This window comes from Stenella coeruleoalba (genome assembly GCF_951394435.1).
Source record: "Stenella coeruleoalba genome assembly, chromosome: 3".
Taxonomy (NCBI): Eukaryota; Metazoa; Chordata; class Mammalia; order Artiodactyla; family Delphinidae; genus Stenella; species Stenella coeruleoalba.
In genome coordinates, this window is record NC_137148.1 from 152478500 (window position 1) to 152502336 (window position 23837).

The 23837-nt window shown below is 39.7% G+C and overlaps 1 long non-coding RNA gene across 4 annotated transcripts; it reads right to left on the minus strand.

Annotated features, from left to right (window-relative positions):
* Positions 1–858: 858 nt before the first annotated feature.
* Positions 859–23571, minus strand: LOC307183222. Of its 4 annotated transcripts, XR_013827432.1 has the most exons (6): positions 21130–23571; positions 16524–16605; positions 14482–14572; positions 12002–12063; positions 7268–7310; positions 859–2809 (listed from the first exon to the last, which is right to left on the minus strand). It is a non-coding gene; the product is annotated as an uncharacterized lncRNA (long non-coding RNA). The 4 variants fall into 4 exon arrangements; XR_013827431.1 differs by lacking the exon at positions 7268–7310; XR_013827433.1 differs by having other exon boundaries at positions 859–7310.
* Between the last annotated feature and the right edge of the window lie 266 nt (positions 23572–23837).

A 23837-nucleotide genomic window follows, 5' to 3' on the forward strand; every position in this document is an offset into this window, starting at 1 on the left:
CCATCATCATCATCATGACTGATCAAGAACATATTGCCACATGGAAATTCAACATTCCCTGGGCCATTCACAACTCTCCTTTAAAGGACTCATATTCTATGTGGGGTCTTAACACCTTCAAATAACAGAAAATACAAGTCTTTACGCCTTTTTTTCTGTAGCTAATTTTGGCATCTTTCACCTCTGTCCACTTAAGTGTTGGTTTAGCATATTCTTGTCACACAAAGAAGCTACTTCCCAAAGAGAGGAACAATGTGTCAAGTGACAAAGACATTGAGTGAAGTCTTTCATATCCTAGATTGCCCATGGTACAGCTCAGCTGGTCTCTGGGTTGGAAGGCCTGGGTCTACTTTGCTCGTCTGTTACAGGGGAAGGGACATGGTCCTTAGCATGTGCTCTGTGAAACAGAGGCAGCTGCGGGTAGAATTATAACACAAGCAGAACTGGCTTCAATTCTTCCTTCTTAGGTCTTTTTCTTCTTGTTCAGCTGTTCAAGGAACTTGCCTGCCCCCTGTCCCTACCAGGACGATGTTACATCTGCCTGGATAAGTAGGTCACCATTGTATATCAGGAAAGGTCTTATTTGGAATCATCAGGAACCGGATACGGCTAATTTGAGCAGAAAAGGAAACTTTTGGAAGTTTATGGTTAGGTCTCAGTAACTAAACAACCGAAAGCCAAGGCTATGCTATTGCAATTACAGGATCAGGCCAAAGTGATGTTATAAGTCCTAGCTGGCCTTGCTACCAAGCAGGAACAGGAAACAGGAGGTTGACCCAGCACTGCTGGCCTTGCTTCTTTACACCATTTATTTGTCATTCCAAATCCAAGAGAGGGGTGCAGTTGGCCAACCCAAGGTTGCCCGACTGTTTTCCATCTGTAAGGGAGACTGAGCATGTGAGTAAACAGTGTATCTGACGTGTTCAGCTTGTATAACGAGAGGAAGGCTCTGTTTCTCACCAAGACCCACAAAGTGGAAAATTCCCCAGAGAAAGGAATTTCAGATCAGATGCTTGGAAAGTTAAAAACAACAACAACAAACAAATGCAGATGTGGAATTAAAGACATGGAGTCATTAAGAACCTATATGTGGAGTGATTCAGACCTGAGTTCACATCTGGAGCAAGCTACTCAATCTTGCTGAGCTTCAATTTTCTTTAAAGGAAACAACGTGGAAGATGATATCCACATGTAACTTGTGGTACACATGAAGGAGGGTAGTACAGTATATGATGCCTGGCACATCCTATGCATTTGCTAAAACTACTACTAGTCCTATTATTATTGTTACTTATTATGCACTTTATTGTAGAAATTAACAGGGAGAGTATTAATAAATGTTAATACAGTGCTAAGTGTCACATTTATGATCTCAACTAATTATTTGTTGATTCAACAAACATTCCACATATCAGAAAATAACCTGTTAGTGTGTATATATATATATTTTTTTTACAGAAGAAAAGAAACCCTGAGGCTTAGAAAGTGTAAACAATGTACCAAAAGTCACTCATTTAAGAGGTAATGGAATATTATTCAGCCTTAAAAAAATGAAGGAGATCCTTTCATTTGTGACAATATAGATGAAACAGGAGTGCATTATGCTGATGAAATAAGCCAGACAGGATAAATACGAATTCTATCATTTATATATGGAATCTAAAAAGAAAAAAAGCCACACTCATAGAAACAGAGTAGAAAACTGGTTGCCAGGAGCTGGGGTGTGGGTGGGGAAAAGAGGGGAAGACTGGTAAAAGGGTACAAACTTTCAGCTGCAGGATGAATAAGGTCTGAGGATCTACTGTATAACATAGTTACTACAGTCAATAATACTGTATTGTATAACTAACATTTTCTGAGAGAATAGAACTTAAGTGTTCTCACCAAAAAAAGAAAAAAAGGAAAAAGGTGTCATGAGCTGTTAAGATGTATTAATTAACGTGATGGGAAGGATCCTTTAACAACGCATATGTATATCAAATCATCATGATATACTCTTTGACTATCTTACAATTTTGTCAATTATACCTCAATAAAACAGAAAAAAAAAGAGGTAATAAACAAGAGACTCCAATCCAGGATTATCCAGCTCAAAAAATTACACTCTTAACCATTACAATATAGTATCCATCCATATGTTGTAACTGTAAAATGCTTAACACAAAGGAAACGTTAAATAAATGGTATTTATTCTAACTCTAATGCTTACTACATATTAGTTATGTGGTATGCTTTACTTCTAACTACAAGGGTATAAGGTGCAAATTCTTGCTACAGAACATAAAAGCCCCTGTGGTACCCTGTAGGATCTCTCATCTCTCAACCCAGAGTCTCCTCAAGTTGGAGGTCTTTACCCCCTTTATAATGTGGGAATAATGCCTTTCCCACATTTGCACTGGGCATGAAAATCCATACTTCCAGGTGTATACTGAACCTCCACTTAGCTCCTCGTCACCTTGGAATCACCAGACCAAAGATCATTTATTCCATTAATATAAATGATCTAGGGATAGAAGTACAGAATATACAGAGAGTGTTGGAGGAATCCAAACAACAAGTCCTCCACTCTCAAAACAAATTTTAGAGTTCCAAAAGTAAAGAGCAATGTTTGGAAATAAAACTAAAAATGAAACTAACATCTACAATTAGCCAAGTATTTATTATGGGCCAGGCTACTTACCAGGCACTTGATAAACATTACAGCTCATCTTCCTGCAGTCCTTCATAGCATATAATATTGTTTCTATTTCATAGAGAAGAAAATTGTATCTAAGCAGGTTAGTGATTAGCCCAAGACCACAGGGCTAGGCTGTAAGAAAAGAAGGCCAAGTTTCAGTGGTCAAAATGGTGATGGATGTTATAACTAGAAGATTATGGCTAATCAAATAAAAATATTCAAAACGGTCCTAATGTATTATTAGGATTTCTTTAGAATAACTTGGGTGCCTTAGTGAATACAGTAGTGGTAGGCACTACAGTCTCTTTAATTTGCTAATCATACAAATCTACTTTAATATTCTTGGTGACAAGGAGCTAACTACTGATAAGACAGCTTCTTCAGTTTGGGGGCTACTCCAGGGTGAAATGCCGGAACGTCTTACTGCCTGCAATGTTACCTAGTTCTACCAGGGGGAATAAAGCAGAACAAGTAGCCACTGTTCTTGACAAATGGATACAGTTTCAGTTTTTCAAACTATGAGTGTCAGATTCATTCACTGTATCAGATAGATCTGTCAAATGGCTTTGCCCATTTACTAATGGATGGCACACTGCAGACACACGTTGGGTCAAAGGACTCAATGTCACCTCATTGATACTGTCATCAATATGATTTGTATTGGCATTTTGTCTCACCCTGACTTTAAGGACTATGTGAGGAGATCCAAGTCTCCAGACCATGGACTGATCACCTCTGCTTGACACAGTATTCTCTGCTCATTTCCAGAGGGGACCAAGGATGAGCTCTTGTACTTCTGAGTCTATTCACCCTACCTGGCAACACATACTAGCTGGGCTGATTGGATCAAGCAGGAGCCCCAGAGTTTAAATTTCCAGCTGCATTGGAGGAAACAGAGGCTATGCCCCAATCCCATAACCCCTCACTTCTTACTGCTAGCCTATCCTAGGCTGTTCTTGCTGATCGGAGTACTTCATGCTAAAAATTAATTTTGCTTACCTGATGGCAGTCACACAACCTCAAATGCCATTTTTATAAATAAGGCAACCACCAATGGAGTGTGATTTAGGGTTTTTTCTTCTGTAGACCCTGCCTACCCTATAAAATCTCCCATTACTGCATCATGGAGACTATAATCCCTTTCCGAGGGAATAGATTCTTTCCAACCATAAGATGAAATAAGAACCTACATTTCCATACTGCCCAAAAGGAAATACATTGATTACAAAATGCAGGAGAATGACTGATTTTCCACATTTGTTGTGTTCATTAAAGGGTTTTTGAATAGACTTGACAGTATCAAAGAAGTTCAACACACACAAAATAAAAATTAATAAATGAAGAGAAAAAAATTGCATTGACAACAAACAACAAAATAAACACATTGATATATAAAAGGTTGTTATACATCGATGAAAAATGGATGCCATAAAGTCACAAACTAAAAAGTATTAACAGCCAATAAAGATATGAAAATATGTTCAACCTTGCTATTATTAATCAAAGAAATACAAATAAAATAATTCAGGTGTCATATTTTACTGAGCTAGAATGACAAAGTTTTAAAAAACTTGATAATACTGGTATTGATATTGATAATACTGGTACTGATGAGTGTGTGTAAGAAACCACATTGGATGTTAAATTCTTGGTAGAAATAAAAAGCACGGTAACCTTTCTGGAAGACAATATGTCAGTATGTACCAGAACTGACAACCAGCCATTCAAGTTCTAGAAGTCCATTCTAAGGAAGTAAACAAATGCTCAAAGACATATGAACAAGGATGCTTGTCTCATTGTTTAGCAAAGCAAAACAGGAATAATCTAAATGTTGAACAGTAGGGACTGGTTCAATAAATAATAGAATGCTGTTCAACCATTAAAAATGCTGCTGCAGATTTTTATTAGGTGGTGAGTAGTCATACTTATATTACTAAATAAAAATGTTATAGAACTGTTTTGTAGTTTGATATAATAATTGAAGGTATTTTATACTTGCATTGTATTTATATGCACCCCGTCACAAAAAAGTTTCAAAAGATACCCTCAAAAATGTTACAGAGATGATTTATCAGAAATGGGATTTTGAGTTATTTTTCCTTTTTTCTTTAAATCCTTTCAATTTTGGAGTTTCTGCAATGAGCCTGTATTATTTTTACAATTAAAAATATTTAAATTACAACAAAAGGATCTAAATTCCTCCAGTTTTCCATTTATTTTCCATCCTGGCTCAGGGTATTTGTGTAAAAAAAAAAAAAAATCAGCTTATTTTCTCTTTTGTATCAATCTAAATTTGCTTTTCGTAAGTTAACTATTTTAGTCTGGCAAAAGTTTCACACAGGAAAATTGTTAAGGTCTGAGTATTCTATTACCCTTAAAAGCACTGGGAACTTTGAAATTATTTCTTTCAGAATTTTCATATAATACTGACAGGCGGCAGGGGGGGAGGTAGCAAAATGAAGGGAAATAGATAGTAGTAGTCAACTTCAATTAAGAAAAAGCAACAAGAGGCAGTTTGTACTCTTTTGATACGGCAGAAGCCCCATGTGTCAACTCATGCTAAAAAATGGATATATACACACACATATATATGTTTGTGTGTATTATATGTATATGTGACACACACATAATTAATCCACAGCCTTAGGCTAATCACTCATTGTGGCAGAAACAACGAGCTGTTCACTACACTTTAATTAGCTCCTCCAGCCTGTAGAGGCATCACTAGGACCAAGATAGGAACAACATTCTCCATCTCCGCTTGCATCTGGGTATGGTTCTATCCCAAAGAATGTGACCAGAGGTGACCTGAAGAGTTTATGTCTGAAGGATAACGAGTTGATAATTGTAGCTTGCAGCTTCCTCTCTCCTTTCCTTTTTAGGACAAACGTAGAGCCACTTGATGAAGGTGGTGGGTCCCTGAATAACTGAGCAGAAAACTGACCCTCAGACCACCAAAGTCCATACTACACTCCTGAGTGAGTGAGAAATGAACTGTCCATGTGTTGCTCCACTGAGGTTTAAGGTTTATTATTTAGTGTTTAACTAACGCATTTTTTCTTTAAACCTCAGTTGCCTTCTCTGTAAAATAAAGTCTTTGAAAAGGATCCACTGTAAGTTTTTTCCCTTGCTTATGTTTTTACCTTAGTTTTTAACTCTCAGAAACATTGCGCGCATTCTACCTTTTAAGTTAGTAAGTCTACTTTTTTTCCCACAAAGACGGGTTCTTCAAGTTATGGAGAAGTCATAGCAGACTGTTGCTTCAGTTTAAGATACGCATTCACATATGAGATGAGAAGGGTGAGGACCCAGAGAAACGCCTTAGACAGAGGGGAGTGAGAGCATACTGAAGAATGTTTAGTAATAAAGAATTCAGATGGGAGAAACGGATGGGTTACATCTAACAGATTTGCTCAAAGGAATTCTGGAAAGGCAAATATGTGAAAATGTATAGCAAAGACATGGAATGCCTTTTGGTCCCTAAATGGATTTCATTTCAAAGACGTGCATATTGCAAATACATGTACCATAACACTTCTCTGTCCACTTCTAGAATCTTCTAAAGCCTGACAGAACATCTGCAGAGAGAGGATGTCATTCCAAGATAATCGACTGCAAGTGACTAAATTAAGATAAAAATGTCCTTAACCTTGAACAGTTTTTAAAGAGATTTTAGAAGAAAGGAGCCCTCCAGGGGGTTGTATAACTATATAATTGTACCCTTTCTAAAAGGCTATTTACAGATACATAATGTTTCCCCTCCATTCTTTAAAGTAAAATATAGGATAAAAAAAATAGTTTGGGGATAATATTTGTTTGGGACAGTAGGCACTGCTAATCAGTACCACTCTCTCCTTATTCCTTACTATCAGAGCCCTGGTTTAGGAGACCCCATTATCCTTAAGGCTAAGGTGGCCAGTTTAAAATCCGAGCTGATGAGATCTAAGTGCAAGTCTGCTGACCATCTGTGGTAAAAAATTTGCTCTCTGAGTTAGACACTGCCTTTTTTTTCTTACTTAATTTCTTTTTTTTTTCCTTTTCTTTCTTCCTGCCCCAATTGTTGGAACACTATTGGAGATTCTGGGGTCACTTTGAAGCTATGTGGACGTGCTAGAGACGTGGAAGCTGGAAGAGCGAAGCAACCCAGTCCCCTGGTGATGCCCTTCAGCAGCTGGACTAACGCTAGAGGGACTATCTCCAAACTTCCTGCTACCCGTGGAAAGTAAGGTAAATCACTCATTCACTTTCTGTTACCTACTAACTGATCCAGAACTCTAACCTCAGGGTTCTAGAACCCTTCTCAGTATCCCATAGTCATACTCATGTTCCGGACTCCTGATCATCAGACTTGCTTATAGCAGATGTATGGGGAGGGCGGGCTCTTCTGGAAGCCCTCATACTTCCTCCCCTACCCCCACCACACACAAATAATGATCTTTATGTCCACTCATCCTTCTATCTACACTCAGAGGCCAGGGCCCCCAGGAAGGCTTCACAACAACCCTTTACTCCTCTCTACATGCAGAAAGGGGAGAGGTGTGGGCTCTGGAATCAGACTTCCTAGACTTGAATTCTTAATCTGTTACTTACCAGTTTGGGACGTGGGCAAAGTAGTTACCTTCTCTGGACACCCCTGTAAAAGAGGAACACTAAGTAGCACCTACGTACCTTACTGAAAGGATTAAATGAGCAAATGCAGGTAAAGTTCTTATAATTTTTTCTTGGGTCAATCAATTCTAGCTGCTACTGTTACCTTTGACTAATTTAGGGCAGAGTCCCTTTGCCCTCCTTTGGTTCTCTGGGCCCGTCTCATTCACAACACACACAACCGCATACTGCAGAGTTTTGAAAGGTGGTTCTCAAAATGTGGTCCCTGGGCCAGCAATATCAGCCACACCTGGGAACTGGTTAGAACTCTGGCACTGGAGCCCAGCAATCTGTGTTTTAACAATATTCTCAGGCAAATCTGATGCACACTAAAGGTTGACGACAACTGAGAACATCTGTCTCAGACTCTCCTGGAGGCAGTCACCAAAAATAGAGTTACAGGACCTTACACCTGACCAGCTGGAGAAGGGGTCTAGTAATTGCCCTGGTTATCATGCTTGTCATGATTTTTCAGCACATAAATGTTTGAGAATCACTGCCATTTTGAATGTGTGTTTCACTTGTCTGTGTTTCCAGTGGACTTTACTTCCTTGCAAGGAAGGTTTGTGAAGATTTGTTGCTGTTGTTTGCATTATTAGTTTTATTGTGCTAATTCTAGAATCTCTGGTGCATAGTGCAATCTCAGGCAGGAAGTAGTGGCTCATTAAAACAGGTATCCCAAAAGTCTTAGTAGAACTTCAAGATTAATTCCTTCAGGAAGAGGTAAAATTGTCATTAGATGCAGATGATATGATACTATATATAGAAAACCCTAAAGACTCTACATGAAAACTACTACAACTGATAAACGAATTCAGCAAGGTAGCAGAACACAAGATTAACATACAGAAATTGGTTGCATTTCTTTATACCAACAATGAAATATTGGAAAGGGAATGTAAAAAAACAATGCCTTTTAAAATCACAACCACAAAAATAAAATACTTAGGAATAAACCTCACCAAGAAGGCAAAAGACTTAAACGCTGAGAACTGTAAGACATTAATAAAGGAAAGTGAAGATGATTCAAAGAAATGGAAAGACATCTCATGTTCTTGGGTTGGAGGAATTAATATTGTTAAAATGCTCATACTACCCAAAGCAATCTACAGATTTCATGCGATCCCTATCAAATTACCCATGACATTTTTCACGCAATTAGAATAAATAATCCTAAAATTCATACAGAACCATAAAAGACCCAGAATTGCCAAAGCAATCCTGAAGAAAAAGAACAACGTTGGAGGCATAGCCACCCCAGACTCAGACAGTACTCCAAAGTCACAGTAATCAAAACAGCGTGGTATTGGCACAAAAACAGACATATGGATCAATGGAACAGAATACAGAGCCCAGAAATAAACCCACACACCTCAGTTAATCTTTGACAATTAATCTTTGACAAAGGAGGCAAGAATATATAATGGGAAAGAGACAGTCTCTTCCGCAAGTGGTGTTGGTAAAGTTGGACAGCCTTATATAAACCAGTGAAGTTAGAACACATCCTTTCACCATACACGAAAATAAACGCAAAATGTCTTAAAGACTTAAACATAAGACATGACACCATAAAACTTCTAGAAGAGAACACAGGCAAAATATTCTCTGACATAAATCATACCAATGTTTTCTTAGGTCAGTCTCCCAAGACAATAGAAATAAAAATGAAAATAAACAAAGGGGACCGAATCAAACTTACAAGCTTTTGCACAGCAAAGGAAACCATAAACAAAATGAAAAGACAACCTACAGAATGGGAGAAGATATTTGCAAATGATGCGACCAGCAAGGGCTTAATTTCCAAAATATACAAACAGCTCATACAACTCGATGACAATAAAAGCAAACAACCCAATCAAAAAAATAGGCAGAAGACTTAAAGAGACATTTCTCCAAAGAAGAAATACAGATGGCCAACAGGCACATGAAAAGATGCTCAACACTGCCAATTATTAAAGAAATGTAAATCAAAACTACCATGAGGTACCACCTCACACAAGTCAGAATGGCCATCATTAAAAAGTCTACAAATAACATATGCTGGAGAGGGTGTGGAGAAAAGGGAACCCTCCTACAACACTGTTGGTGGGAATGTAAGTTGGTGCCGCCACTGTGGAAAACAGTATGGAGGTTCCTCAGAAAACTAAAAATAGACCTACCATATGATCCAGCAATCCCACTCCTGGGCGTATATCCAGACCAAACTATAATTCAAAAAGACACATTCACCCTGATCTTCACAGCAGCAATATTCACAATAGCCAAGACATGGAAACAACCTAAATGTCCATCAACAGATGAATGGATAAAGACGATGTGGTACATATATACAATGAAATACTACTCAGCCATTAAAAAAAAAGAATGAAATAATGCCATTTGCAGCAGCAACATGGATGCAACTAGAGATTATCATACTAAGCAAAGTAAGTCAGAAAGAGAAAGACAGATACCATGATACCACTTATATGTGGGATCTAAAATATGACACAAATGAACCTATCTATGAAACAGAAACAGAATCAGAGACATAGAGAATAGACTGGTGGCTGCCAAGGGGGAAGCAGGTGGGAGAGGGATGAACTGGGAGTTTGGGATTAGCAGATGCAAACTGGTATATATAGATTGGCTAAACAACAAGGTCCTACTATAGCACAGGGAACTATATTCAATATTCTGTGATAAACCATAATGGAAAAGAATATGAAAAAGAATGTATATACATATGTATAACAGAGTCACTTTGATGTACAGCAGTAATTAACACAACGCTGTAAACCAAGTATCCTTCAATAAAAAATAAGTTAATTAAATTTTTAAAAAGATTAATTCCTTCAGAAGAACAAGTACTACACATTCACAAAAAAAGCTCCCTTTGAAGGTTAAATTTTTGAATTTCTTTGCCACTTCCTTAGTTTTGATCATCTTGGACAATATATTTTCAATACTGACTTTTAAAAAGAATTGTGTTTCAGTGTTTGCTATGCTTAGAGAGACAGAAACAGATAAGTACAACTAAATACTTGTTTTTCAAAAGTCTCAAAAGTATAAGGGAAATGAAAGTAATTATATCTTCAAATGATTTTGGGGTATGATTCTAATTTCATACTTCTGATGCGATTCAAGATTAAAACTGTATTAAGACAGTTGAGACATGCCGCATTGGTATTTTTTTTTTTTTTTTTTTTTTTTTTCATCTATAATTATTATTTTTTTTTTTTTTTTATTTTTTTTTTAACATCTTTATTGGGGTATAATTACTTTACAATGGTGTGTTAGTTTCTGCTTTATACCGCATTGGTATTAAATGAATTTAATTTTGTGTAAAGTGGCAGAAATATTTTCTTCAGCAAACATACCTGCAGATATAAAATCACAACCATAAATCTACAAAAAAGCAAGCTATTGAATGCAATCTGATTGGTTATTTCCCTGCAGTATGGATCTGCTAATAATTTAATCTACTACTTGCTAACAGAAGCCAAAATTTAAATATACATATATATATGTGTGTGTATATATCTATCTCTTCACTTTTAAATCATTCATATATATGAACAAGTATACATACACATATATAACAATTGTTCATATATATAAACAATTTAAATTAAAGAAAGTACATCTGGTGGCCTATTTTTTCCCCCCGATTTCTAAAGAACACCATATTCTATTCTCGGCAGTGGAATGTCAATCCACCTTAAGGGTTGTTCAATGAGCATATCTGAGAAACCACTGGTTTAGCCAATGATGTACTTATTGAGGGAGGCCCTAGTGCCACTGTCAAGAGCTTATCCACAGGAGAGATAAGAAGGTACTTCTTTGGTTTGTGAAAAGAAGGAGTAGTGAGGAATGGCAGGTAGCTGCAGGCTGATGACACGTGATGTCCATATATATGTAGAACCAACACGCCCATAATTGCACCCATTTTCCATACCCAAATCCAAAGCCTTTATATCATTAATCCCAGGCAAAAATGGTAAGATTCATATGTGTTACTATCCCACGGCTTCAAGATGCCTCTAAACTCATATGAGCATGTCTTAGTTTTATCAGTGGAGGACAAACCAGGCTTCTATCACCAAGCCCCATTCCATAACAGGCAAACCAGTCCAAGACTTCTCTGAGTGCTGCAGGAGAGTCTATGGAAGGGGCGCTCACTCCACTGTGATGCCTAAAATGCCTTTGCACAGAGCAAACATTCAGTACATGCTGAGTGAATGAATGAGTGAACTGGCTCATTTCAGGGAAATTCCATTCAACAGGCTGGCATTCCGTCCTACCCATCTTAACTGTTAAGCTTGCCATCAGACAAAAATTTAATTATAAAACATTAGAGCTGAGGAAATTTTAGAAACTATCTACTCTCCAGAGGTATACAACTTTAATTTAGTGGTAAAAATCACTAGGAGTGATTTAGGAGTCTATCAGACCTCAGTCCAAATTCCACATCTACCATATTTTGGTGAGCAAATAACTACTTCTGAGGCTCTGTTCCATGTATGCATTATGGGATATCATAATAATACATACATTAATTGTATGACTATCAGGGGATGAAATGACACAACCCATTTGCCATGGTCGGCTAAGTAATTTGCACCAAGTAAGCACTCAAGACATTAGCCACTATTAATAGCGGAGAGATGAAAACAAAACTCTGGGACTGATGCCTACCTTAGTGGCCCCAGTGGTCATAATGACTGTCTTCCATTCAGCCTGCTCTCTTCTCACTAAGACTAAGGAAGAGAAGATGAACAAATTAGGAATAACAATTTGAAAATGGTTTTATACTCCCTGAATGAATGGAATTATAATAAAATGATTCATGAGTTCTGCAGAAATATGATGAGACTTTAGATCTTTCTGTTAGTTCTCTACAAAACCAATTGATGGCCCTAAGATGTACCTTCCCACCCAGCCCCATCCTTACCAGGATCAAACATCATTGTAAATGGAAAAGTCAACAACACATATCAACAAGCTAAGTTATAAGCCAGTGAAGTCTCAGAGCTTTGATAGAGAAAATTCAGATTTATCATTATATGTAAAAATAAGATGATATGAAGAACTCAATCTAAAAAATACTACCTGGAGATCTATAATCTCTACAATAGTGCTATAAAAAGTAAAGAGCTAGAAATCTATTTAGATGGTTTTCCTTATAAGAAATCACTTTCTGTATAACTTTTAATGTACTATTGATGAGAACAATTCAACAAAATTCAAATAAATATCTGCAGATGTCCTACAAGAAGAAAAGAACAGAGTTAGATGTGACAGGGGATAACCGGACTTCAGGATGAGTAAGACCCTATACTTGACCTCAATAAATTAACATGAAATACAGTGGATGAGTCATGTACAGAATGTCAGAATTCTAAAAGGCCAAGCTAAGTACCAAAAGGAACACGTGGGGACTCTTAAGAAGGAAATAAAATATTGGTTAGTTGATTACGAAAAGGCAGAAGGGAGTAGGTTCCCTTTGGCTGCTCTTTGAAGAGATCACTTCCTTTCCCACCTAGTCCTGAGGCTAGGGTGGCATGGGCAATAGAGGAATGTGGGGACTGAGAATCATTTCTACTCTCACCAGAGTGGCTGGAAGCAGATTTTCTTACCAGGATGTAGTAGTATGCTAATATTTAAGGGTTCTTGAGGTCAGAGAGAAGGGTTTGAATACTCCGGCTCCATCTCTTGCTGTGGGTCAAGTTTCTTACCTTTCCAACACCTCGGCGTCTTTATCGGAAAATTGGGGACGATGATAATGTCTCCCACCTGAGTGTGAGAACTACATGATATAGTGCATACGCAGGGCTAAATTTGGTGCCTGGCAAACAGAAAGTGCTCAGTACGGCAGGCGAGTGTAGTGACAATAAAGGCAAAGATGACGGGGGTAGTGCCGGTGTTGCTTCTGCTCCCAGAACAGGCTCTGACTGGGAGACAGTTAAAGCACCTTTGGGTTCATGGGGGTTTATATATAAGCAACGGTTGATCAATGTGAGCTGGTTGTCCAAATGATTATGTGCAATCTAAGAAAAAAATGGGCCTCGGATCTGCTCAGCTACTTAATAATATTAGCAGCGGCAGTAGTCAAAGAAGCTAAATTTTATTAAGTGTTTATATGCCAAACAACGTGCTGAACGTTTTAAAAGGATTTACTCACTTATTACAACGAGGCTATACGCTAGGTCCTGATAATGTTATTCATCTCTTTCAGATGTTGACTGAGCCTCAGACGGGTTACAAAAGCACCTAAGATCCCATTGTCAGTACATGACGGAAATGAGTTCAAATCCAGCCTGTCTGACTTGTTCTTAATCACTAAGGTATGAAATTAAGCATGTTGCCCTTTGCCTGATTCTCCTTCTGAGGCCTGAATATTTCACTTAGCTGAGTGCCGAAGAGAGAAAATTCTCTCTCCTTGACCCAACTTGGCATCAATATCCAACTCCCCTTCTCAAAACGGGTTGCTTCAACGAGCAGCAATGAATGCCGGGTCGTGGACCAGTCACCTTGATGACTAAGAGTCAGACACTAGGGAAAGAAAATGCTCTGTGACAAACCTACCCTTGTACAGAAACAAGACAGAAATGGGGGGACAGGGCAGAAGATAATGGAATAAGGCATAGGAAAAATAGCACCTGGCATCGTGACAGTAATAGTAATAATAGTATTAGTAGTAGTAATAGTAATAATAATAGACTTTACTATGCTCTAGGCATTGTATTAAGTGCTTGGTGTAAGTGACTTCATTTTAACATTGAAAACAAGTCTATGAGGATGAAATATTATTAACATCATTTTATAGGCAGGAGTATTGAGGTTCAGGTAATCAGGTAAATTGCCCAAGCTCATATGGTTAGCAAGTGGAAAGCAGAGATTTGAACCAGCACCTACACTCCTAACCATTATGCTATAACCATTATGCTGAAGACATAAGAATTCCAATGGTCTTTCCCCATAACCCACTCCTGCACTCCAGACTTAAATAATCCAAGATCAAGAGAGAGCAAGCTTGGAGTTGCCACTCTTCAGTGAGTGTCAATCATTTCAAAACAGTGTATTTGCTAACAAGATGCAGTTCCTGTGATAATCTTCTCAACCAGCTATCAAGAAACAGGAAGCAAAGATTCAAGTAACAGGATGTTCCTACTTACGAGGAAGGTGGGACAGCATAGTTGACACTGGGCTTAACTGTTCTGGAAAACGTGGTCCCAGTAGGCATACACGCTGGTACATGTTCCCCACCTACCAAATACAAAAGAAGTATTTCATTTCCATGTTGCTCTTCAAAGTTCCACCTCATTCGTGCCTGTCATTCATCCTCTGGCCTCTTCCTGTCTCCATTTCGGTACAGAAAGGTGCTGAGTCTCTGCTCTCGGATACAAAAAGGGTGTGTTAGGAGAGGGAGCCATGGTACCTCGATGTCTTTTTCTTTCATCTTAATTCTATTATGCCAACTCCACTGAACTTAATTAGAGTGAATACAGAATTACACAATTACCCTCTGTTCTATTCTTCAGATGTTATATTTTGATAAAATTTACGACATGCTGCTCTCCCCTTGAACACCAGATGAACACTAGAAATGGATGTGTGTTGACATAAAATCTGTTATAATTACAATTAAAGTATAGCTTACATAATGTTAGTGTTAACATAAAATTATAGATGTGTAGAGACAACGTGGTCATGCATTTTTTAGTGTAAGTACATGCTTAGACCAATATCTGTTAGCGGAATGAAGATGGAAGAGAATTTTGGTTAAGCCACAAAGGCTGTTTAAGGACTTGCAGATAGCTAAGGGGAACTCAAAGACCAGTAAGATAATATTTCCCCTGCCATGTTTGCAATTGCAAAGTGAAGGGAAGATGTGAAAGTAAGTACCCCTATGGAAATTACAAGACAAGTACATTTTTTTCCTTGAGTACCTGGGTAAATGCTTAAATTCTAATGTATATCAGTGATGCAAATTTTCAACTGAGTTTGATAAATCATAAAATAATAATTATACATATATGTATATAAAACTGCATGGAACTAGGCAGTTCAGAATTACTTCTAATTAAAGAGGTACCCTATGACAACTAACTTAAACCTTACAAAATATGGTTCCAAGTACCCTATCAGAGTGAAAAGCAGGAGACTGAAAGGTTTATTGTAAATGTTTGTAGTCATGGTGTCTTAACTAAAACTACTGTGTCACAAATACTATTAAAATAATTGTGACATTTTATTCACTTTTACTGCAAACAACAAAAGAAACTATAGGTATTTTATCATTTCAGGTAATTATTTTAGCTAACAGTTATTAAATGTTTTGAGAAGACAGAGTGCTAATTGCATTACTTCATTTTATCTTTAAAATAGCGCTTCCATGTAATTATTCTTAATATCTCCATGGTATTAAAGTGTATCTCTAGTTTAGACCTTTCTTCAGAACTGCAGACTTGTGTATCCAACTGTGTACTCAGCATCTCTACTTGGATGTCACGAAAACATCTCAAATCTTATACCTCCAAAACTGGTCTTTAATCCCCCAAACATGCTCTACCCCAAACTTTTTCCATCTTAGGTGACAGTAACCACACCTTTCCAGTTCCCCAGGCCCTAAATCTCGAATTCACCCTTGACCCCCTCTTCCTTTCCATTCTTGCATTCAGTCTACCACGAAATGCTGTCACAACCTTCCCAATGTGCCACTTCTGAGAATTACCAGCCGCTAGCAGCCTGGTGCAGGCCAACAACATAGACCTCGAGGATCCTGTAGTCGCCTCCTGAGATTCTCCCTGACTCCACTCTCTCCCCACATCCTCAAGACCACAGATAGAGCTATGCTTTTCAAACAAGAGACAGTTCATGCCACACCTCGGCTAAAATCCTGCCCCTGGCTGCCTACACTTAGAGTAAAAGACACAATGCATGTGATGGCCTCCCAGGACTTACCCAATCCATCCCATCACATATCCGACCTCCAGCCCTCCTGCTGTCTCTTCCTCCCCACTGACTAAGTCAGCCAGGGTGGCCTCCTTGATATTCCTCCAAGCTGCCCGGCGTATTTCTGCCTTAGAGTTTTGGGACCGCTCCCAGGGAGTGGTCTCCCCATCATACATTCTGACAACTCCCTCACTTCAAGTCTTTGCTCAAATGTCAACTTATAAAATCCACCCTGACTACCCTATTTAAAATCAGAACCTACCTGTACACGCCTCCAGCACTCCCAACGCAAGCCTCTTCAGTGAGCTTCACATCCTTTTCCTTATCCCGTAGCGCCCATCAACCTGTGACAAAGCATAGAATTTATTTATAACATCCGTTTCCACACGAGAGTGTAAGGAGGGAGAAAGCATGCAAGAAGGAGCACGCAGGCAAAGGCTCTTGTCTAATTTATTCATTGATACGTCCAAGCATAGAGAACAGGAAGATGCTTGATAAATAGTCCTGAAAAAGATACAGATGAGGAAACTAGTAGTAAAGCTCAGAAAGTTTAAGTAACTTCCTCAAGGTTTTAGAGCTAGAAGAGAGTCACAGTAGAATTCACACTTGGGGATGTCTAACTTCAAATCTCTTAGCCTCTCTGCTATCTTTTTTTTTTTTTTTTTCTTCGCGGTACGCGGGCCTCTCACTGTTGCAGCCTCTCCCGTTGCGGAGCACAGGCTCCGGAGGCGCAGGCTCAGCAGCCATGGCTCACGGGCCCAGCCGCTCTGCGGCATGTGGGATCTTCCCGAACCGGGGCACGAACCCGTGTCCCCTGCATCGGCAGGCGGACTCTCAACCACTGCGCCACCAGGGAAGCCCCTCTCTGCTATCTTAAGTCCATGCAATTCAGGATTTGTTTTAATCAGTGCCATGGAAATTCTCACTCCACTGAATAGAATCACTAAAGTGTTCTCTGTCTAGATCTATATATATATTTTCCATTTAAACAAAGGAAACAGAAGAGGGGAATTCATCATGGGTTACTGCGGTAATTTTACAGCAATTTTAGCAATAATGACATTTAAGTAATAGTGATATTTAGTGATAGCATAATAATAATAAAATAATAGCTCTTAAATGTATTGAAGACGAATCGCATGCTAAACTCGGTGCTAAAATATTTCCATGTACATTTTGTGCAAAATCCTTATGAATATTCTATCAGATGAGCTTGATGTGTAACTCCACCAGGCATACTTCTCTTATTCCGCTTTCAAAGATAAGGAAATTGATGAGAAGTGTGGTAACCGTTTGATCAAGATGAGACTGGTAATAAGTTGTGAGTATGAATTTAAATTCAGGTCTAACTCCAGAATTTGATTCTCAATCCATACATGAAAATTCTGATAATTCCTTTGATAAGAGTATGTTTTCTCCTGGAAAACATCCCCCATTATGTCTGCCTGTGCTCATACCTTCAGAACACAGTCAAGTTTAAAACATGATAAAAATGTTTAAATAGTGTGCTTTAATAAATGGAAATATCTTCATCTCAACAATAACACAAAAAGGCAGGCTGAGCCCTTTGAAGTGGCTCTCTTCCATCCAGAACAAGAGAAGGAATCAACAGCTGCAGAGTAAAGAAAGCATGAAACCCAGAGATGGAGGATTCTGTAAATGACCAATTACAAGACTATTAAGCCGCACTTTCATAGCAAGAGGCAAAATATTCCATTAAACTGAAAATGCTTCTACCCCTCACTCCAAGGCCCACACAAACATTAATGTTGCATTTATTAGGATGTATTTCCTGTGCTCTATCAACTTGACTTTCAGCAACTGTATTAATACAGTCCTTTCGCTTTGCACATATATCTGAATGATGGATTCCATTACTGGAGTTTTGTAGAAAGAGTGGAGGGAATGAAGTAAAGTTTGGGAAGAGCCATCATAATCCATAATGATGGGCACTGAATCAGGACAAGAAGAAACCTCTCTTCTCACTTATTTGAATGAAAATTCTACTATATATTTATTGCCTCTGTACAGGGCCATGTGTTGAATAATGGAAAACAAGCATCTTTCATTTGGAGGTAGGATTTGTGTGCTCAAGTTTCGATGGGCCTGCAGAATTAATCTTGTTTTAGAAATGAAATAAAATGTAATTTCTTACTGTAAGTAGATGTGGTTAAGCAACTGGCAACTCTGATGTCTTTAAATCACTGCAGTTTCGGGGTAGGCAAATCTATAATTATTTCAAGCACTTCTTTATTGGTGCAACAATTGAGCAGTGTACATAGTGGTCAACAACCTGGGCATTGTCAGACGACTCTAAGTTTGAATCTAGACTTTGCCACTCACCAGCTATGTGACTTTCAGCTATGAGAATCACTTTCTTCAGCTTTACAGTGTGGATTATTATATGCCCTTTGCAGAACTACTGTAAGAACTAAATGTATATGGGCACAGTGGCTCATAGTAAGGGCTCAAATTAGTATTGTGGTCACTACTAGTAGTATTGAAAAGAAATTAGAACTTCTATTCTCATAAAGTGGGATATGTGTCCCTTTATCATTGTAATTTCATATCATTTTACTTTTGACTTTATAATTTAATAGCTTGATCCAAGAAACATTTAGCAGTAAATATAATTCAAAGAAGGTTACTTGTCAAACATGAAATACTGTAGTATCAAGTGTGCTGGCACAATACTCTTCTCAGATAATTAACCTGTAAAAATATGTTATTGTCTTCTTTTTAATTAAGCACATCGAACATATATATTTACTGTGCCAATTGGCAAAAGGGCCATTAATTAATCAGTCTGACTATATGTTGCATAAATGTCTTCTAAACATAATCGTATATGTATTTTATTTGTTGGGAAAATGTGTTTGAGATTGTTCTTTTCTGCCTATTTAAAGTCAAAGAGGGTGAGAAGTAGAGTTAGGCTTAATGTACTTTGTACTCTATTATGCCATGAAAATGCTTCTGTGCCCTGGAGACAACAACAAAAGATTTGCTTTAATGACAAGAATCAAGTATGTTCTAAAGCTTCCAGGTAGGAGGCGTATAGGTTGCAGTTTATATCAGAAGTCTTTGCTCTCTCTCTCAACTGCGTCTAGATGGGAAAGATGTGGTCACAAATGCTTCAAGGTGATACAGTAAATGTTGCAAAGAGGGGGGTAGGAGGCAGAGTTTTGAATATCTCAAACCTGAGCTAGAAGGATTTTATTTAAAGAAAATAGCGGATATGATTTTTCACTTACGGAATGCCAGTCAGCAAACCTGACATTAATGTAGGAAATTAGCTCTTTTAGCTATGATGCTTTCAAATGCACATGGCTGAAAACAAATTCAAAATAGTCAAAGGAAATTTAAAAACAAAAACCAAACAACAACAACCACCTCAACAAACAAGTACTAGAAATTCAGGGATGCAGCCATATTCAGATACAGTTGGATCTGGACGTTCCAGAGTATCAGCAGGGTTCCAGCTCTCTCTCCATCCCTCAGCGCTGCTTACCTCTGCAAGACTTTATTTTACAGAAAGTCTCTCCTTGTGCTGGATGGTCACTGGGAGTCCCAGAGTCATATCTCCCCAGCTTAGAAATTCCAGAGAGAAAAGACAATTCTTCCATTTTGCTCTGAGAGAAAAGTCCTGGAGAGCAGTCTGATAGACTTAGCCGAGGTCAGACGCCTACCCATGAGCCAATCACCTGCTTTACTGGAGTTCAGTCCCTGGGCGACTCAACCCCGGGGCCCCTGAGGAGGCAGGATGGCATTATCTGGCAGTTCTCCAAGAAAAGCCTGCTGTTTTTTTGTAAGATGAAAGGGGAGAGGACATGGAAAATGAAACCTGTATCTGCTTCTGTAAATTCCACAGAATCTTACTCCCTGTCCTGTGTCGATGACCATGCAGTAAGCTGACCCAGGAGGTCATTTTTCCCACAACAGTCTTTATATATATGACTAAGGAACACACTGGCAAAAGAATATGGGAGAAAGTCTGAGTATGACAAGTCAGCTAGACTGATATTAACTAAAAAAGCTGTGTGAAAATATCCTTAAAAAGTTGCCCCCAACTCACTCAAAGTCCAAAGCTGGAGCCTGAAATACAATGTCATGGAGTTTGGATAAGAACAGGTTTTCTCTAAGCTGAACTATGACACAGAGATTAGCGACTTCGAGAAACTATACTTTTCCAAAGAAAAAACATCACATGAGAAAAATGAGGCCTAGAAAAATTAAATGACTTAAGGTAACATAGCTAATTAATGGCAGGACTGAGACTAGAGTATATACTTTGTGTAACTGGCTATGGTTTTTTTGTTTGTTTGTTTTGTTATCAGTTCAAAACGAGACAAACTTAAAAAAAGGAAACACAACCAAAACTCAGTGGTTGGAAAAGAGATGGATGTGAACGCCCACTTGTTTCTTACGTATAAAGTTACCCCTCGCAGTGTTTTGGAGGAGAAAACGCTGGCTCTTCCCAACGTTGGTTATATACACAAAGATTCCAAAGACAAGACAAGTGCTTTGCAAACAAAGTAACTAGAACCAGCTCAGGCTTCCCCGCGCCGGGTCCTACGTTCCACGGTCAGAACCACCAACTGTATCCCCCCAGGGAACAAGGTGATTCAGAAAAGCTGGCGTCTGCAGAGAAGGGAGAACACTTAGCCGGGAAGAGAGGAGAAAACTTGTTCAGCTTCTTGCTGGGGTCTGAAACGATCCCAACAGAGTCCTTAAACCCCTCAGGTTTCCCCAATCAAGCACCCTCGCCTCCAACCTGGGCCACCCCAGATCTATCAGACGACAGAAGTCTGCGGAGCACGAAGAGCTGACCACCCCACGAGAGGAACCTACGCGCGGCCGCGCCCACTCACCCGCCGCTCCCCGGGAGACGGGAGACGAGCCCGGGGTCCAAGTCCTGGGCGTGGCTGACTCACCCCTCTCCGGGCCCAGCTCCAGCTCACCTCGGAGCGGCCCGCCTGGGCGCCGCCATCTTGACCACGAAGGGGGCCTCGCGCCGGAGGCCCCTGAGAGGGCGCCCTGAGCGGAGCCGGAGCGCCGGGAAGCCCCAGGTCGGCGCCCTACGTCCCCCGCGCGCTCGCGCAGCGTCCACGCGCGACGAGAGTCCCTCACGCAGCCCCCGACCCAGGCTTCCGCGGACCCGGCGCCCCGCGCAGCCCGCACCGCGGCTCAGGCGGCGCCGAGGGCGGCCCGGGCGGAAGAGCGGGCGGGGGGCACGCGCTCAGTAACCTGGCAACGCGGAGCAACCCGGCGTCTCTGGCGAACCCCAGCCTTCCACCGCGAGGAAGCACGGACCCCTGCACCCGCCGTCCAGCCCGCGCCGCCGCTCGGTCGCTTCGCCCGCTGCTGCCCGCTGGCTATGGTCTTTTCAATCCATGATACAACGTCTATATGTAACGAATCTGTTAAACCCTAAATGTTTATGATATTCAAGTAATCCAGTATCTGAATTATTCTTGAAGATAAAACATCCAAAGACTTCTTAATTGTATGGGTATACATACATAAAATACACGTGGAGGTAACTTCAAATATAGTATGTGCCTGTCTCTATTCCTTCCCCCTCCGCTCTTTAAAAAATGCCCCTTTAAAAATTGCCCACTCACCATCTGTTAGGTAAATTTGCTGAAACACAGTAAATGTGGAGACAAATTGTTATAGAGACTATTCCAAATGGCACTGACACCTGTATTTATGAAATGTTTAAAAGGGTAAGTTAGAGTTGTTTTTTTTAAAAAAAAAATCCCACTATAGTAACACCACATCATCCTAGGTGCCCAGTTCTATCCAATTACATAAGATGGAGAGAGAGAGAGAGAGAAACAGAGAGAGAGAGAGAGAGGAGAAAGAGAAAGAAGAAAGGAAGAAAACCAAGTACTTATGTATAAAATGTTGCTGCCAAAGTTTGAGATTATACTCAAGCATCAATGAACAGAAGGAAAACACTTACAAATTTACGAATGTATTTCATTTATGGTATGAGGGACACAGGTTTAGATTTGCAACACGCTCCCACAAGGGTCAAATTGACCACTTTTTTCTATCTAGTTGCTCTTGAGAGAACAAAACAATTGAAACAGATGCCATTCAATTCCAAGTCTATAGCTTAGACCATGTCACTGCACATGAAATATTGTTCATTCAGAGTCAGCACACAGCAAGAGTAATTTATACTCTCAGAGTGTTTGCTCTCAAGTCAATAGCAGAGAAGACTTGAATAAAAACGTTCCCATTACTTTCCATTGTAATAGATCTTACTTATAGCCCATGAAACAGTGGTCAGAGGAGATTTATTCTTTGGACACCATATTATATAATCTCTCCACTTTAAGCCATCCCCCACTCGGCGATTATTTTTTAAATATGTTACTCGTAGTCAATATTAATTTACATTTAATCTTTCTTAGCATTAGGAGAGTATTATTTCGTACAGGCTCCGAAACAAATCTCCCGAAATTCCTCCCTGATGCTCCCTTCAGGCTGAAAATGCATTGCAGGGTGGCTGCAGTGACTTAATTCTAGTTGGCAGAGCCCTGGCCTCACACTAATTTCATTAGCCTCAAACTCCTGGATTTGAAAGATCCACTGAATATGATTCCTGTCCTCTGACATGTCACTTACTAAGCAGTTCAGTGTGCATACAGAGGAGAGAGAAAGGACTTGCTCAGCTCTGGCCCACCGGCAGGCAGATGAGAATTCCCAGTCAGAGACACTGTTTACATCTGAGTGGTCATTCTTGCCCGGGTCCTCATTTTCAGGAAGGAAGTTCAATCCAGGCTTTGCTGGCAGCTGCAGCATTTGTTACATCCATTGCTAGCTCCTTGTTCCTTCCTGCCCCCCAGTGCTTAGCATCCCCCATTTCAGTCACTAAGTCTTCCTTCCCCCAGCCTAGAAGCTTACCTCACCATAAATTTTTATCTCAAATGATAGGTTTGACACATTCCCCACAGCAACCCACAGGGACTGGGGAAAAGAAAACTCAAATCTCTGGAGAGCTAAGAATTCAACCATTTAGAGGAGTTTCTTTTATACAGGACAGTCTTCATTGAGCTGAACCCTGCAATCCCAGAGAAGATTCACCTACCCGTTCTTTTCCTCTTTCCCTAAAGTGACTGTGTCTTTGAACAAGGGGTCTGTGTTCCACTATTCTCTCTATTCATTTTGCAGGTTTACAGAGGCTGGGAAACTGGGGACTGGACTTACATGCCAGGAGCTTCTAAGATCACACGCAAAAATAAGGCTACTGGAAGAGACTGTTGGAATCTATCTCTGTATATTTGAACATGGGCAGTGGTTAACCAGGATGCTCACACCAAGCTTATACCCAGCTTGCAGCACAAGCCACAAGTTGGTGCATCCCTCCTACTACCAGCCTCTTCTCAATAAATGCAGGTGAAAACTGGGGGCTCTTTTCCCTCAGCTGTTCAATGCAACATGAATAGCTGCAATTTGCAAATTAGAGGAAAATGACAGTGTTTTCTCTGAATGGTTTTGGTCCCAACGCACACTGCTAATGCTGGCATTCCGTTCCTTTCCTTCCCAGCCCAGGGAACGGGGGAAC